Here is a 17,587-nt window from a genome sequence, read left to right as displayed (position 1 = left end):
CTTGTTGTATTTCTTAGCAGCACTTGTAAAACCCTGTGTGATCATTGAGTTATTGGTTAAAATAAATACGGCGTATCTAGTGCCAAGCTGTTGGTGATAAAATAAGATTTATGACAACTTAGTGTGCAGACTCGTACAACAATATCCGATTTACCACACTAAAACAGCCATCCTCAAGAGTCTGTAAAATACAGGACGGTGGGTCAATGGGTCTAATGAAAAATAGAGTCACATACTGGCTCCCAGTAACACATGTTGTATCATGGTGAGATGAAGTCATCATGAAATGTGCAGAATGAGTGGCACAAACAAGTAGGTGATGGAAGGGGACCTATCAACACTGTCAAAGGACTTCAGCACTGCACTCACATCCTGCAGTAACGTCTCTAATGGAACAGATAGCAAAGTGTTGGAATGGAGTAACATAAGCTGCTGCGAGGAAGCTGCCAGGCAGGTGCGTTGAAAGAACACTACAGCACATTACAGGTAATCTACTATAAAAAGAACATGGAGGTGACGAGGAGTGAAGCTGCAAGAAAACTGTTCACATTTCCTGTAACACAAGTGAAAATGTTCTCCAGACGTTACAAAGCAAATCTCTGGATACTTCTCCCTTGTTTTATTTCAAAAGATTATTAGAGATGAGCGAACAGTGTTCTATCGAACTCATGTTCGATCGGATATTAGGCTGTTCGGCATGTTCGAATCGAATCGAACACCGCGTGGTAAAGTGCGCCATTACTCGATTCCCCTCCCACCTTCCCTGGCGCCTTTTTTGCTCCAATAACAGCGCAGGGTAGGTGGGACAGGAACTACGACACCGGTGACGTTGAAAAAAGTAGGCAAAACCCATTGGCTGCCGAAAACATGTGACCTCTAATTTAAAAGAACAGCGCCGCCCAGCTTCGCGTCATTCTGAGCTTGCAATTCACCGAGGACGGAGGTTTCCGTCCAGTTAGCTAGGGGTTAGATTCTGGGTAGGCAGGGACAGGCTAGGATAGGAAGGAGAAGACAACCAACAGCTCTTATAAGAGCTAAATTCCAGGGAGAAGCTTGTCAGTGTAACGTGGCACTGACGGGCTCAATCGCCGCAACCCAGCTTTCCCAGGATCCTGAATGGAATACACTGTCAGTGTATTCCCGTATACCCGATATATACCCCCGATACCCGTTCCAACGGTGTGCCCCCCCACCTTCACCCCAGAAATACCCTGCAAGTCCCCTAGCAATAGGATTGGGGCTATATACACCCACTATTTTTGCTACTGCCATATAGTGCCATTGTCTGACTGGGAATTCAAAGAATATATTGGGGTTATAAATACCCTCATTTCTTGCTACTGCCATATAGTGCCAGTTTCTGACTGGTAATTCAAAGAATATATTGGGGTTACGTGCACCCACAATTTTTACTACTGGTATACAGTGCCATTGTCTGACTGGGAATTCAAAGAATATATTGGGAATACAAATACCCTCATTTCTTGCTACTGCCATATAGTGCCAGTGTCTGACTGGGAATTCAAAGAATATATTGGGGTTACGTGCACCCACAATTTTTACTACTGGTATACAGTGCCATTGTCTGACTGGGAATTCAAAGAATATATTGGGAATACAAATACCCTCATTTCTTGCTACTGCCATATAGTGCCAGTGTCTGACTGGGAATTCAAAGAATATATTGGGGTTACGTGCACCCACAATTTTTACTACTGGTATACAGTGCCATTGTCTGACTGGGAATTCAAAGAATATATTGGGAATACAAATACCCTCATTTCTTGCTACTGCCATATAGTGCCAGTGTCTGACTGGGAATTCAAAGAATATATTGGGGTTACGTGCACCCACAATTTTTACTACTGGTATACAGTGCCATTGTCTGACTGGGAATTCAAAGAATATATTGGGAATACAAATACCCTCATTTCTTGCTACTGCCATATAGTGCCAGTGTCTGACTGGGAATTCAAAGAATATATTGGGGTTACGTGCACCCACAATTTTTACTACTGGTATACAGTGCCATTGTCTGACTGGGAATTCAAAGAATATATTGGGAATACAAATACCCTCATTTCTTGCTACTGCCATATAGTGCCATTGACTGACTGGGAATTCAAAGAATATATTGGGGTTACGTGCACCCACAATTTTTACTACTGGTATACAGTGCCATTGTCTGACTGGGAATTCAAAGAATATATTGGGAATACAAATACCCTCATTTCTTGCTACTGCCATATAGTGCCAGTGTCTGACTGGGAATTCAAAGAATATATTGGGGTTACGTGCACCCACAATTTTTACTACTGGTATACAGTGCCATTGTCTGACTGGGAATTCAAAGAATATATTGGGAATACAAATACCCTCATTTCTTGCTACTGCCATATAGTGCCAGTTTCTGACTGGTAATTCAAAGAATATATTGGGGTTACGTGCACCCACAATTTTTACTACTGGTATACAGTGCCATTGTCTGACTGGGAATTCAAAGAATATATTGGGAATACAAATACCCTCATTTCTTGCTACTGCCATATAGTGCCAGTGTCTGACTGGGAATTCAAAGAATATATTGGGGTTACGTGCACCCACAATTTTTACTACTGGTATACAGTGCCATTGTCTGACTGGGAATTCAAAGAATATATTGGGAATACAAATACCCTCATTTCTTGCTACTGCCATATAGTGCCAGTTTCTGACTGGTAATTCAAAGAATATATTGGGGTTACGTGCACCCACAATTTTTACTACTGGTATACAGTGCCATTGTCTGACTGGGAATTCAAAGAATATATTGGGAATACAAATACCCTCATTTCTTGCTACTGCCATATAGTGCCAGTGTCTGACTGGGAATTCAAAGAATATATTGGGGTTACGTGCACCCACAATTTTTACTACTGGTATACAGTGCCATTGTCTGACTGGGAATTCAAAGAATATATTGGGAATACAAATACCCTCATTTCTTGCTACTGCCATATAGTGCCAGTTTCTGACTGGTAATTCAAAGAATATATTGGGGTTACGTGCACCCACAATTTTTACTACTGGTATACAGTGCCATTGTCTGACTGGGAATTCAAAGAGTATATTGGGAATACAAATACCCTCATTTCTTGCTACTGCCATATAGTGCCAGTGTCTGACTGGGAATTCAAAGAATATATTGGGGTTACGTGCACCCACAATTTTTACTACTGGTATACAGTGCCATTGTCTGACTGGGAATTCAAAGAATATATTGGGGTTATAAATACCCTCATTTCTTGCTACTGCCATATAGTGCCAGTTTCTGACTGGTAATTCAAAGAATATATTGGGGTTACGTGCACCCACAATTTTTACTACTGGTATACAGTGCCATTGTCTGACTGGGAATTCAAAGAATATATTGGGAATACAAATACCCTCATTTCTTGCTACTGCCATATAGTGCCAGTGTCTGACTGGGAATTCAAAGAATATATTGGGAATACAAATACCCTCATTTCTTGCTACTGCCATATAGTGCCAGTTTCTGACTGGTAATTCAAAGAATATATTGGGGTTACGTGCACCCACAATTTTTACTACTGGTATACAGTGCCAATTTCTAACTAGGAATTCAAAATGCGCAAGGCTCCCGGAAAGGGACGTGGACGAGGCCGTGGGCGAGGTCGGGGGAATGGTTCTGGGGAGCAAGGTAGCAGTGAAGCCACAGGGCGTCCCGTGCCTACTCCTGTGGGGCAGCAAGCATTGCGCCACTCCACAGTGCCAGGGTTGCTTGCCACATTAACTAAACTGCAGGGTACAAACCTTAGTAGGCCCGAGAACCAGGAACAGGTCTTGCAATGGCTGTCAGAGAACGCTTACAGCACATTGTCCAGCAGCCAGTCAGACTCTGCCTCCTCTCCTCCTATTACCCAACAGTCTTGTCTTCCTTCCTCCCAAAATTCCGAAGCTTTACAGAACAATAACCCAAACTGTCCCTGCTCCCCAGAGCTGTTCTCCGCTCCTTTCATTGTCCCTCAACCTGCCTCTCCACGTCACGATTCCACGAACCTAACAGAGGAGCATCTGTGTCCAGATGCTCAAACACTAGAGTCTCCTCCATCTCCGTTCGATTTGGTGGTGGATGACCAGCAACCCACCCTCATCGACGATGATGTGACGCAGTTGCCGTCAGGGCATCCAGTTGACCGGCGCATTGTGCGGGAGGAGGAGATGAGACAGGAGTTGGAAGAGGAAGTGGTGGATGATGAGGACACTGACCCGACCTGGACAGGGGGGATGTCAAACGGGGAAAGTAGTGTGGATGTTGAGGCAGGTGCAGCACCAAAAAGGGTAGCTAGAGGCAGAGGTCAGCAGCTTAGGCGAAGCCAGGCCACACCCGGAATCTCCCAAGATGTTCCAGTTCGTACCCAGCCCCGAAAAACTCCCACCTCGAGGGCACGTTTCTCGAAGGTGTGGAGTTTTTTCAAGGAATGCGCCGAGGACAGATATAGTGTTGTCTGCACAATTTGCCTCTCGAAATTGATTAGGGGCTCTGAGAAGAGCAACCTGTCCACCACTTCAATGCGCCGTCATTTGGAATCCAAGCACTGGAATCAGTGGCAGGCAGCAACGGCAGGACAAAGGCCGCCTGCCGTTCACGCCACTGCCACTGCCTCTGCCTCTGCCACTGCCACTGCTGACTGTGCTGGCGATGCACTCCAGAGGACGAGCCAGGACACCACTTCATCTGCCTCCGCCACTTTGTTGACTTCTACCTCATCCTCCCCTGGTCCTGTCTTATCTCCTTCTCCTGCACCATCAAAGGCACCATCAGGCGTTTCTTTACAACAACCCACCATCTCTCAGACATTGGAGCGGCGGCAGAAATACACTGCTAACCACCCACACGCGCAAGCCTTGAACGCCAACATCGCTAAACTGCTGGCCCAGGAGATGTTGGCGTTCCGGCTTGTTGAAACTCCCGCCTTCCTGGACCTGATGGCAACTGCGGCACCTCGCTATGCCGTCCCTAGCCGTCACTACTTCTCCCGGTGTGCCGTCCCCGCCTTGCACCAGCACGTGTCACTCAACATCAGGCGGGCCCTTAGTTCCGCGCTTTGCACAAAGGTCCACTTGACCACCGACGCGTGGACAAGTGCATGCGGACAGGGACGCTACATTTCACTGACGGCACACTGGGTGAATGTAGTTGAGGCTGGGACTGCTTCCCAAACTGGCCCGGTGTACCTCGTCTCCCCGCCTAACATTCCTGGCAGGGACACGAGAAGAACACCCCCCTCCTCCTCCTCCTCTACCGCCTCCTCCTCCGCCACCGCCTCCTCCTCCGCCACCGCCTCCTCCTCCGCTGTTAGATTGACCCCAGCTACGAGTTGGAAACGTTGCAGCACTGGCGTTGGTAGACGTCAGCAGGCTGTGCTGAAGCTGATCAGCTTGGGGGACAGACAGCACACTGCCTCCGAGGTGAGGGATGCCCTCCTCGATGAGACGGCAATATGGTTTGAGCCGCTGCACCTGGGCCCAGGCATGGTCGTTTGTGATAACGGCCGGAACCTGGTAGCAGCTCTGGAGCTTGCCGGACTCCAACATGTTCCATGCCTGGCCCACGTCTTCAACCTAGTGGTGCAACGTTTCCTAAAGAGCTACCCCAATGTTCCAGAGCTACTGGTGAAAGTGCGGCGCATGTGCGCCCACTTTCGCAAGTCGACAGTAGCCGCTGCTAGCTTAAAATCTCTCCAGCAACGCCTGCATGTGCCACAACACCGGCTTTTGTGCGACGTCCCCACACGCTGGAACTCAACGTTTCAGATGTTGAATAGAGTGGTTGAGCAGCAGAGACCTTTGATGGAATACCAGCTACAAAACCCTAGGGTGCCACAAAGTCAGCTGCCTCAGTTTCACATCCATGAGTGGCCATGGATGAGAGACCTTTGTGACATCCTACGGGTCTTTGAGGAGTCCACAAGGAGGGTGAGCTCTGAGGATGCGATGGTGAGCCTTACAATCCCGCTCTTGTGTGTTCTGAGAGAATCCCTGATTGACATCAGGGATAACTCAGATCACACAGAGGAGTTAGGGATAGCATCCGATCCGTCACAGCTGGAGAGTAGGTCCACACATCTGTCCGCTTCACTGCGTTTAATGGAGGAGGAGGAGGAGGAGGAGGAGGAGGAGGAAGAAGAGTTGTCCGATGATGTGATGGTGATACAGGAGGCTTCCGGGCAACTTCGAATCGTCCCATTGTTGCAGCGCGGATGGGTAGACATGGAGGATGAGGAGGAAATGGAGATTGAACTTTCCGGTGGGGCCAGAGGAGTCATGCCAACTAACACTGTGGCAGACATGGCTGAGTTCATGTTGGGGTGCTTTACAACCGACAAGCGTATTGTCAAAATCATGGAGGACAACCAGTACTGGATCTTTGCTATCCTTGACCCCCGGTATAAAAACAACATCTCGTCTTTTATTCCGGTAGAGGGGAGGGCCAATCGCATCAATGCTTGCCACAGGCAATTGGTGCAGAATATGATGGAGATGTTTCCAGCATGTGACGTTGGCGGCAGGGAGGGCAGTTCCTCCAGTAGGCAACCAAGTTCTCACCGGTCCACACAAACGAGGGGCACACTGTCTAAGGTCTGGGACACCTTGATGGCACCCCCTCGCCAAAGTGCCGCCACGGAGGGTCCTAGTGTCACCAGGCGTGAGAAGTATAGGCGCATGTTGCGGGAATACCTTTCCGACCACAGCCCTGTCCTCTCCGACCCCTCTGCGCCCTACACGTATTGGGTGTCGAAGTTGGACCTGTGGCTTGAACTTGCCCTATATGCCTTGGAGGTGCTGTCCTGTCCTGCCGCCAGCGTCCTATCTGAGAGGGTGTTCAGTGCAGCCGGTGGCATCATCACTGACAAGCGCACCCGTCTGTCAGCTGAGAGTGCCGACCGGCTCACTTTGATAAAAATGAACCACCACTGGATAGAGCCTTCATTTTTGTGCCCACCTGTGTAAAGCACCCCAACATGAAACTCCATGTCTGTACTCAACCTCTCCAATTCCTCCGCATCCTCATACTCATCCACCATAAGCGTTGCACAATTCTGCTAATACTAGGCTCCCTCCAACATGATTTCCCCCAACTCTGCTGGTTAGAGGCTCCCTCCACCCTGATTTCCACCAACTCTGCTGGTTAGAGGCTCCCTCCACCCTGCTTTCCCACAACTCTGCTGGTTAGAGGCTCCCTCCACCATGAATTTGCCCAAACTGGGCTGGTTAGAGGCTCCCTCCACCATGAATTGGTCCAAACTGGGTTTTTTAGAGGCTCCCTCCACCATGAATTGGTCCAAACTGGGGTTTTTAGAGGCTCCCTCCACCATGAATTGGTCCAAACTGGGCTGTTTAGCGGCTCCCTCCACCATTAATTGGTCCAAACTGGGCTGGTTAGAGGCTCCCTCCACCATGAATTTGCCCAAACTGGGCTGGTTAGAGGCTCCCTCCACCATGAATTTGCCCAAACTGGGCTGGTTAGAGGCTCCCTCCACCATGAATTGGTCCAAACTGGGGTTTTTAGAGGCTCCCTCCACCATGAATTGGTCCAAACTTGGCTGTTTAGAGGCTCCCTCCACCATTAATTGGTCCAAACTGGGCTGGTTAGAGGCTCCCTCCACCATGAATTGGTCCAAACTGGGTTTTTTAGAGGCTCCCTCCACCATGAATTGGTCCAAACTGGGCTGTTTAGAGGCTCCCTCCACCATGAATTTGCCCAAACTGGGCTGTTTAGAGGCTCCCTCCACCATGAATTGGTCCAAACTGGGCTGTTTAGAGGCTCCCTCCACCATTAATTGGTCCAAACTGGGCTGGTTAGAGGCTCCCTCCACCATGAATTTCCCAAAACTTGGCTGTTTAGAGGCTCCCTCCACCATTAATTGGTCCAAACTGGGCTGGTTAGAGGCTCCCTCCACCATGAATTTGCCCAAACTGGGCTGTTTAGAGGCTCCCTCCACCATGAATTGGTCCAAACTGGGTTTTTTAGAGGCTCCCTCCACCATGAATTGGTCCAAACTGGGCTGTTTAGAGGCTCCCTCCACCATGAATTTGCCCAAACTGGGCTGTTTAGCGGCTCCCTCCACCATTAATTGGTCCAAACTGGGCTGGTTAGAGGCTCCCTCCACCATGAATTTGCCCAAACTGGGCTGTTTAGAGGCTCCCTCCACCATGAATTTGCCCAAACTGGGCTGGTTAGAGGCTCCCTCCACCATGAATTGGTCCAAACTGGGTTTTTTAGAGGCTCCCTCCACCATGAATTTGCCCAAACTGGGCTGTTTAGAGGCTCCCTCAACCATGAATTGGTCCAAACTGGGCTGTTTAGAGGCTCCCTCCACCATTAATTGGTCCAAACTGGGCTGGTTAGAGGCTCCCTCCACCATGAATTTCCCAAAACTTGGCTGTTTAGAGGCTCCCTCCACCATTAATTGGTCCAAACTGGGCTGGTTAGAGGCTCCCTCCACCATGAATTTGCCCAAACTGGGCTGTTTAGAGGCTCCCTCCACCATGAATTGGTCCAAACTGGGTTTTTTAGAGGCTCCCTCCACCATGAATTGGTCCAAACTGGGCTGTTTAGAGGCTCCCTCCACCATGAATTTGCCCAAACTGGGCTGTTTAGCGGCTCCCTCCACCATTAATTGGTCCAAACTGGGCTGGTTAGAGGCTCCCTCCACCATGAATTTGCCCAAACTGGGCTGTTTAGAGGCTCCCTCCACCATGAATTTGCCCAAACTGGGCTGGTTAGAGGCTCCCTCCACCATGAATTGGTCCAAACTGGGGTTTTTAGAGGCTCCCTCCACCATGAATTGGTCCAAACTTGGCTGTTTAGAGGCTCCCTCCACCATGAATTGGTCCAAACTGGGTTTTTTAGAGGCTCCCTCCACCATGAATTGGTCCAAACTGGGGTTTTTAGGGGCTCCCTCCACCATGAATTGGTCCAAACTTGGCTGTTTAGAGGCTCCCTCCACCATGAATTGGTCCAAACTGGGGTGGTTAGAGGCTCCCTCCACCATTAATTGGTCCAAACTGGGCTGGTTAGAGGCTCCCTCCACCATGAATTTCCCAAAACTTGGCTGTTTAGAGGCTCTCTCCACCATTAATTGGTCCAAACTGGGCTGGTTAGAGGCTCCCTCCACCATGAATTTGCCCAAACTGGGCTGTTTAGAGGCTCCCTCCACCATGAATTGGTCCAAACTGGGTTTTTTAGAGGCTCCCTCCACCATGAATTGGTCCAAACTGGGCTGTTTAGAGGCTCCCTCCACCATGAATTTGCCCAAACTGGGCTGTTTAGCGGCTCCCTCCACCATTAATTGGTCCAAACTGGGCTGGTTAGAGGCTCCCTCCACCATGAATTTGCCCAAACTGGGCTGTTTAGAGGCTCCCTCCACCATGAATTTGCCCAAACTGGGCTGGTTAGAGGCTCCCTCCACCATGAATTGGTCCAAACTGGGGTTTTTAGAGGCTCCCTCCACCATGAATTGGTCCAAACTTGGTTGTTTAGAGGCTCCCTCCACCATGAATTGGTCCAAACTGGGTTTTTTAGAGGCTCCCTCCACCATGAATTGGTCCAAACTGGGGTTTTTAGGGGCTCCCTCCACCATGAATTGGTCCAAACTGGGGTTTTTAGGGGCTCCCTCCACCATGAATTGGTCCAAACTGGGGTGGTTAGAGGCTCCCTCCACCATTAATTGGTCCAAACTGGGCTGGTTAGAGGCTCCCTCCACCATTAATTGGTCCAAACTGGGCTGGTTAGAGGCTCCCTCCACCATTAATTGGTCCAAACTGGGCTGGTTAGAGGCTCCCTCCACCATGAATTTGCCCAAACTGGGCTGTTTAGAGGCTCCCTCCACCATGAATTGGTCCAAACTGGGTTTTTTAGAGGCTCCCTCCACCATGAATTGGTCCAAACTGGGCTGTTTAGAGGCTCCCTCCACCATGAATTTGCCCAAACTGGGCTGTTTAGCGGCTCCCTCCACCATTAATTGGTCCAAACTGGGCTGGTTAGAGGCTCCCTCCACCATGAATTTGCCCAAACTGGGCTGTTTAGAGGCTCCCTCCACCATGAATTTGCCCAAACTGGGCTGGTTAGAGGCTCCCTCCACCATGAATTGGTCCAAACTGGGGTTTTTAGAGGCTCCCTCCACCATGAATTGGTCCAAACTTGGCTGTTTAGAGGCTCCCTCCACCATGAATTGGTCCAAACTGGGGTGGTTAGAGGCTCCCTCCACCATTAATTGGTCCAAACTGGGCTGGTTAGAGGCTCCCTCCACCATTAATTGGTCCAAACTGGGCTGGTTAGAGGCTCCCTCCACCATTAATTGGTCCAAACTGGGCTGGTTAGAGGCTCCCTCCACCATGAATTGGTCCAAACTGGGTTTTTTAGAGGCTCCCTCCACCATGAATTGGTCCAAACTGGGGTTTTTAGAGGCTCCCTCCACCATGAATTGGTCCAAACTGGGCTGTTTAGCGGCTCCCTCCACCATTAATTGGTCCAAACTGGGCTGGTTAGAGGCTCCCTCCACCATGAATTTGCCCAAACTGGGCTGGTTAGAGGCTCCCTCCACCATGAATTGGTCCAAACTGGGGTTTTTAGAGGCTCCCTCCACCATGAATTGGTCCAAACTTGGCTGTTTAGAGGCTCCCTCCACCATTAATTGGTCCAAACTGGGCTGGTTAGAGGCTCCCTCCACCATGAATTGGTCCAAACTGGGTTTTTTAGAGGCTCCCTCCACCATGAATTTGCCCAAACTGGGCTGTTTAGAGGCTCCCTCCACCATGAATTGGTCCAAACTGGGCTGGTTAGAGGCTCCCTCCACCATGAATTTCCCAAAACTTGGCTGTTTAGAGGCTCCCTCCACCATTAATTGGTCCAAACTGGGCTGGTTAGAGGCTCCCTCCACCATGAATTTGCCCAAACTGGGCTGTTTAGAGGCTCCCTCCACCATGAATTGGTCCAAACTGGGTTTTTTAGAGGCTCCCTCCACCATGAATTGGTCCAAACTGGGCTGTTTAGCGGCTCCCTCCACCATTAATTGGTCCAAACTGGGCTGGTTAGAGGCTCCCTCCACCATGAATTTGCCCAAACTGGGCTGTTTAGAGGCTCCCTCCACCATGAATTGGTCCAAACTTGGCTGTTTAGAGGCTCCCTCCACCATGAATTGGTCCAAACTGGGGTGGTTAGAGGCTCCCTCCACCATTAATTGGTCCAAACTGGGCTGGTTAGAGGCTCCCTCCACCATTAATTGGTCCAAACTGGGCTGGTTAGAGGCTCCCTCCACCATTAATTGGTCCAAACTGGGCTGGTTAGAGGCTCCCTCCACCATTAATTGGTCCAAACTGGGCTGGTTAGAGGCTCCCTCCACCATGAATTTGCCCAAACTGGGCTGGTTAGAGGCTCCCTCCACCATGAATTGGTCCAAACTGGGTTTTTTAGAGGCTCCCTCCACCATGAATTTGCCCAAACTGGGCTGGTTAGAGGCTCCCTCCACCATGAATTGGTCCAAACTGGGTTTTTAGAGGCTCCCTCCACCATGAATTTGCCCAAACTGGGCTGGTTAGAGGCTCCCTCCACCATGAATTGGTCCAAACTGGGGTTTTTAGAGGCTCCCTCCACCATGAATTTGCCCAAACTGGGGTGTTTAGAGGCTCCCTCCACCATGAATTTGCCCAAACTCTGCTGGTTAGAGGCTCAATCCACCCTGATTTTCAAAACAAATGTTGGTGCCAACCTCAACTTACTACAAGGGCCAAATTCACTGCTGGTGACAAGCTCTCCTCACTGCAAGTGCCAAATACACATGTTTCAAGGTGTTTTCCTACTGTCAGAGATGTGGTATTGAGTGTGTAAAGTGTGTAGTTGTTAGGCTGTGATGTTGGGGTAATAGAGGGTCTTTGGTGTGTTAGATGCCCCCAGACATGCTTCCCCTGCTGTCCCAGTGTCATTTCAGAGGTGTTGGCATCATTTCCTGGGGTGTCATAGTGGACTTGGTGACCCTCCAGACACGGATTTGGGTTTCCCCCTTAACGAGTATCTGTTCCCCATAGACTATAATGGGGTTCGAAACCCGTTCGAACACACGAACATTGAGCGGCTGTTCGAATCGAATTTCGAACCTCGAACATTTTAGTGTTCTCTCATCTCTAAAGATTATGAATCAAATTGGGTAGTGGTCCCATGTCACACAACGAACCTGTACCCCAGTGCAAAATCGGTAATAGACCACCCCCATCATGTGCCATTTATAACAATGGGATCTTCTTTGGTGGCAAAGGCCCCCGCAGGTCTTGGGTTACTATTTCCCTTGCACCTGTACAGCTAAACCTCCGACACTTTATAGGTCATGAATCCAAACAACGCTCAACTGATTGGTTGTTACTTAGAGGATGGGACTTGCTGCTGTGAAAGGCAAACTTCATAGTACTCAAACAGAGGCAAGTCTACAGGAACCAAACGTGTTGAGTTGATCCAGTACTATGCAGTGAAAACGTGGCTAAGTAACTCTTACTCTATAAGGCCAAGTTCACATCTGTTCCGAGACTCCATCGTAAAAACGTTGGAAAGAAAAGTCCTGCCTGGAGTACTTTTCACTCTGCCGGTTTCAGTTTGGAAATGGCGTAAACCAAGTGGACACCACTATAGTCAAAGAGTCAGCAGTTCGGCTCTCCATTGTTCAGGTCCCCTGGCAGACCCAAATGAGAGAGCACATCGCAGATAGGAACCTAGCCTAAGACCAAGAAGACAAGAACTTCTATGACGATTGAGTAAACTTGTTCAAACAATACTGTTGCATTTTCCAGAATATGTGGAATAGAATGGATTGTCCTTACTCAAATTTTAACCACACATGATGAAACAGAAGGGTGTTCCCTCTCTAAAATAATGTTTCTCACCCCTCTTTCTTATTAATTTCCAAATGACCTGGGAGTAAGAGTGAAGTGGTGGAGGTGGTGGTGTCGGGGTTGGTGGGCTACCCTGCTCCCCACTCTTTCCAAAATTATGAGGTGCCTAGTGGGAAGTCTGTGGCCTTCTGTGGTTTGCCAAATTTTCTATAATTTACAAGACAAACTGGTGTAAATTACACCACAAATCTATGCCAGAGTATCTGGTGTATATGTGACTTTCTGATATACAGAGGGCCTGAGATACTTAGAAGTTATTAAATGAATCCTACGCAAAATAGACCAGCAGTGACATGGGGGGAGGGGAGAATTATCAAGACTAGCATTTTCTAAGTTTATAGCATCTATCTGACAATATTAGTAAATGTGTTCCAATGTGTTGAGTGCTGTAGATAAGCAGATCCGTTTAGTGCACTGATTCTTATTGGTTGGCCTGCCCAACACACTGCCACCTGTGTATATGAGGATACAGGGAGTGGAACAGAGTTACTGAGCATGTGTGACCACCAGCACTGGGCTCAAGATGGACATTCTGAGAGAGAATGAAAAGAACAGTAGGGGGCACTGTAACAAGTATGAAATGGAAAAATCTAGACATAGGATCTAAGTACAGGTTCACACCTGCTCCCGATCTCCGTTTTGCAGGTTTCCGTTTCCTGCCTGAGAAACTGGACAGGAGACGGAAACCAGCAGGCAGTTTTCAAATCGATTCATTTGAATAGGTTTGCAAAGTGTCCGCCTGTGAGCGTCTTCTGCTCTCCGTGGCGAAACCTTTTTTTTTTTTAACCGGACACAAAGTCGGACATGCAAGACTTTGTGTCCGGTTAAAAAATTGCAGAGAGCAGAAGACGCTCACCGGCAGACATTGAATGTTGGGTTTCCATCTTCTGCCGGCAGAAAGCAGAAACCTGCAACATGGAGATCGGGCGTTGGTATGAACCCGCCCTAAATGATATAAATCCAACATATTGACTTTAACAGTCAGTATTTGTTTGTCAGACAACCCCTTTAATTCACTAAACCTGATACTGTCTCTTATGTAAATGTTTGTCCTTTGATTAAGGAAGTGCAAATACGTTATCTACTACTTGATAGTAATAAGGTCATTATAGGATACAAATAAAGCTTTCTGACTAATAGTAGGGAAATCCTATTACATTACACTATCACTGTATATTGATAGAAAATATTACAGACATCTTTTTTCATGAATCTCTAATGGTTTTCATGAATTTCCTAGCCTATTAGAAGTCTACGTATTCCCATGAAAGATACATAAAAATGGAAGATTACACAATTAACAGCATTGTTAGCCATCTGTCTGATAGTCAGCGAGCACCCTATCCGGAGGCTGAGTCACTGTTGTTTAAGAGACCAGAGCACGGAGCATGGGATCATTCCCAGCGTCAGGGAGAATTTGTCGACACAACAATAGGACGAGCACAATTTTCTCCTGTGACTCATCGATGCAATATTGTCTTTACAATGAAGGCGGTAATGATAAAGTCAGAGACGGCAGGTACTGAGCTCCTGATCCGCTATCCTACATCTGTATAATTAAATCCTATAGTACATCTTGATTCATGGTAGGAGTTTCTGTTTTTGGCATAAACGGACAAATCCGTCTGTGCTGACGCAACGTGTTTATCCTTACAGCACCTGTTGTGATGCTTATCATATGTACAACTAAAGAAGCGGCGGTCTATTAAATGTAAGAATTATACACGTTACTGTACAGTACAAATACAAGTCTATGGATGGAAGTCATCCGTGCTGTATTCTGTCTGAACTATATCAAATGGGGCTTATTAAATTATGCGCTGTATCCTATAGTAGCAGATGCCTGCAGCCAGGAGTTGAGTAATTCATCTAATGAACATTAATACTGGATTGGTTACTGTAGGTCATGGCGAATGCATTTTATGTGAACTGTTTCTATTTTTTTTATTTTTATAGGCTAGATAAAAATAACAATATTCATCTCAAAATGCACGGAAATATTAATGGCTAGAAAATGCAGGATGATACGACTGAATAAAGGACTTGGTGTACAAAGCATATCTTACTCTATAGTCGTCTAAAAAGGGTTAAATGCAGGAAAATTGTAAAATATAGAGGAGTGCCCTGGGCAGGCTAAAATAAAAAAAAGCCATACTCATCTACCACTAGTCCTTTGTTCCATCATCCATTCTGTGCCAGCTCTACCAGGATGGGCCAGATGTGAAGCAGTTATATGTTGGGTACCAATGATGTCACTTTTAATACATCACCAGTACGCAACATGTGACCACTAACGTCAGTGATTGGCCACAGCAGTCACCTGAGCCATTTCACATCTGGCCCATCCAGCTCTAACATGGAATGGGAGACCTCACACCAGAATGGAGGACTGCGGGTAGGTGAGTATTATTGTTTTGTTTTTTTTTATTTCAACCCCTTTTAGGTTTTCCAGTTTGTAGGGAGAACACCATTAGGGTAGGCCCCCACATACACTGTCTACTAATAAGTATTTGGACACCCATGCAAATGAAGATATCTGCAGTCGTGATGTACGTCATGCCTTCCGCTGTTGAAAAGGAAACAGCATTGGCATTAGTCACATGCAAGATGCCACGAAGTGTAGAGTTGTGGGGTAATTGTGGGGCACCAAAGAAATGGTCAATCCTTAAGGGACATAGCAAGTGAACTAAATTACCCAAAATTGACAGTGGCCTATGTGATTACAAAGTGGCAGGTGACCGGTGATTGTCGGAACGTGCCCCAAGTCAGCAGACCCCCTAAACTGGGAGATAGAGTCCGACAAGTGCTGGCCAGAGAAACCGCACCCAACCGATGGCTCACATAAACCAGGAGTTTCACCAGGCATCCGGGAGTATTGTGTCCATCAATACCATCTGTAAGGAAGCATCTGCTGGGGTCTACCAACTATTGGGTAGGAAAAAATGTTGTTTGTCTATTCTACCACAGATGTCCTAATACTTATTGGTAGACAGTGTATAGTGAGTCCCAGCTTAAAAAAACAAAAAAAGAAACGCTGCAATAATGTGCCATGTTGAGGTTTGTTGCCTTTTTCTCTGCTTTTTTTTACTTCCCCTATATAATATATATAGCCATGACCACTGGGGCCAAATATGAGGGAGGCCAATGATGTCATCACTGGTGTGCGGGACCCAAAGATAGACAACATTCTCTTCCGTCTGCTTTTTTTTTTTTTTTTGTACATTAATTTAGCGTGTGTCAAGAACTCAAAAATAAACCTTTATAAATAATAATAGGACCGATATATAAAAGTGTTTTAAAAAAAAAAAAAACTATTTCTTTGTAGTCCATAGTAGCCATTCACATGGCAGCTTTCATTTTTAAGAGCATCACTTTAAGAAATATAATCTGTGCTGTGATTGGTTGCTTTTGGCAATAAGGACAGTTTTTCTTCACGACAGTTTTATAAATCTGACCCAATATCCGTTGCTAAAATATGAAGCATTCATAGGAAAGGCAGAACCTCTTATTAGATTTGGCTTTTAACCACCGTGTGCCAGGGAATATATGTCAGCTAGGATAAGGTGTAGATTGGAGCTGTAATTTACATCAGTTTTTGGTGTAAGCTATAGTAATTTTTGGAGCTGTGGTAAGCCATGCAGCTCCCACCCAGGAAGCCCCACCTACTTTTTATAAAAATACCATAGATGGCGTAAAATGATAAAAAGTCACAAAAATTTCTGAAAACTGACGAAGGGGCTTGATAAATTTCCCTGATTTGAAGGCATTTATCAAGTTCCTTGTATCTATATTCTTCTGTTTTTGCCACTTTTTTAAGGCTTTACACTGTGTGTACAAGGTTTCTGCTTTGGGCCTAAGTTGAAGGCTTTTGCAGAAGGCTTGTCACTTTGTGGTTTAGTTCAGGAAACCCATCATGATTTATGTAGTAACATTTACTGATCTGAGCTTTTTTTTAGAAAAAGGCTCAAAAAAAGTGGAAACTGCACTCTAGTACATGGGCAGCACAAGAAAAAACAACTAAATATCGGACAGTAGTAGAATGAATGTGGGCAAGCTTTAGGACACATACGGACCTTTTTAGGAAAAGTACTTTCCCTCCAAACAAGTCAGGCCTTATTGATATTGGGACGGTGTTCTTTGGGTCACAGGCAGCATTTCTCTTCCTCCAAACACGGTGAGTTGAGTTAATGTCAAAGAGCTCAATTTTTGTCTCATCTGCCCAATCTGGATGACTCTGAGAGTGATGGGGAGAAGGTGCTGTGGTCGGATGAGACAAAAATTGAGCTCTTTGGCATCAACTCAACTCGCCGTGATTGGAGGAAGAGAAATGCTACCTATGACCCAAAGAACACCGTCCCAATGTCAAGTATGGAGGTGGAAACATTATGTTTTGGGAGTGTTTCTCTGCTAAGGGCACAGGACTACTTAACTGCATTAATGGGAGAATGGAGGGAGCCATGTGACAACCTTCTTCTCTCCGCCAGGACATTAAAAATGGGTCATGGCTGGGTCTTCCAGCAGGACAGTGACCCAAAACATACAGCCAAGGCAACAAAAGAGTGGCTGAAGAAGCAGCACATTAAGGAAGACTCCCGACCTTAATCCCATAGAAAACTTATGGAGGGAGCTGAAGCTCCGAGTT

General features: G+C 47.0%; 1 protein-coding gene across 2 annotated transcripts in view; it reads right to left on the bottom strand.

The window, feature by feature from the left end:
- Positions 1 to 17,587, bottom strand: part of LOC142200863 (sodium channel protein type 5 subunit alpha-like) — a 415,975-nt gene that overhangs the window by 117,653 nt on the left and 280,735 nt on the right. The window lies entirely within an intron of this gene.

Source organism: Leptodactylus fuscus, chromosome 4 (genome assembly GCF_031893055.1).
Source record: "Leptodactylus fuscus isolate aLepFus1 chromosome 4, aLepFus1.hap2, whole genome shotgun sequence".
NCBI classification, from domain to species: Eukaryota; Metazoa; Chordata; class Amphibia; order Anura; family Leptodactylidae; genus Leptodactylus; species Leptodactylus fuscus.
This window is presented reverse-complemented; position numbering and strand designations above follow the sequence as displayed.